Source organism: Homalodisca vitripennis, unplaced genomic scaffold, assembly GCF_021130785.1.
Source record: "Homalodisca vitripennis isolate AUS2020 unplaced genomic scaffold, UT_GWSS_2.1 ScUCBcl_41;HRSCAF=740, whole genome shotgun sequence".
NCBI classification, from domain to species: Eukaryota; Metazoa; Arthropoda; class Insecta; order Hemiptera; family Cicadellidae; genus Homalodisca; species Homalodisca vitripennis.
In genome coordinates, this window is record NW_025776171.1 from 250,147 (window position 1) to 251,278 (window position 1,132).

Here is a 1,132-nt window from a genome sequence, read left to right on the forward strand (position 1 = left end):
TTATTTTTATAATTAGTTTACATTGACCAGGGTTAGGTTTGTTATTTGAAAGAGATTTTTGCCTGGCCTTCGTAGAAATATAAATAAAATCCTCATATACAGCTTGTTTCGCTTAAACATGCTATAACCATAACAACAGAGTCATATTGATCTCAGAAAAACATTGTTGACCCTACTCATACATTCCCTTTCGTAGAGATAGAAACCGTATTCAGAGAGGTACTTTTTATGTTCTTGGAGCAACTTCAAATAGTCATTCAGTACATATTTCTGACACTAGTCTTATACTGTTTAAAACTAGCAGTAACCTGTGGATTCACATTTAGTTTAGTATTGAAAAACAGGGACACCGTGAGCACAATTAAAACAAAATGGCATCTCAAACAATGTTGAAATGATGAGTCACTAAAATATACTGCAATGTCTCGAAGTGTAAAGATTGGGTCCTGAAGTTGGAGAGCGAAACTTGTTCTTAAAAGTACATATGCAATTTTTTAAGCGATGTTTTGTTACATAGCTAATCACAATTCAGGCCGGTGTGGAGTTGTCCTAAGGGAGACTAAAGTGGTCCATAAAATTTAAGTAACCACACTTATAATGTAATATACTATGGAATTTTACAGGTGCTAATTAAAATAAAAAAAAAAACTGGCAAATTAAAGCTTCTGCACTCAACAAGTCATTTGTAAATATTTCACTGATTTTTACAGATAGCTAACAACAAACATCACCTGCTTAAGTGTGTAAATATTATAATACTTATTAGTGTTGAATTTGACAGGTAAATACACATTTTATTTCTGTTTATCAACTCAAGTCCATAAATTAAGTGTTTAAGACCAATGTGGCGTAGCCCGGAGCGATTTTCTAAATGGGAGTAGGCCTATATGTGTACCAGGGACCGTGAAAATGTCAAGGTAAAATTTCAGTTGTTGGTTGAATAGTGATTTTTCGTGATTAAGTAACGGACACAAACACACAGAGATACACAATTAAATTGTCATATACTAGTAAAGATTGATATAATTCCGATTTTCATAAATAAATAAATATATATTGAAAAGGTTGAGACAAAAATATTATTATAAAAAAGAAAGGCACAAAGACTATTCAGCAATCATCATTTGTAATT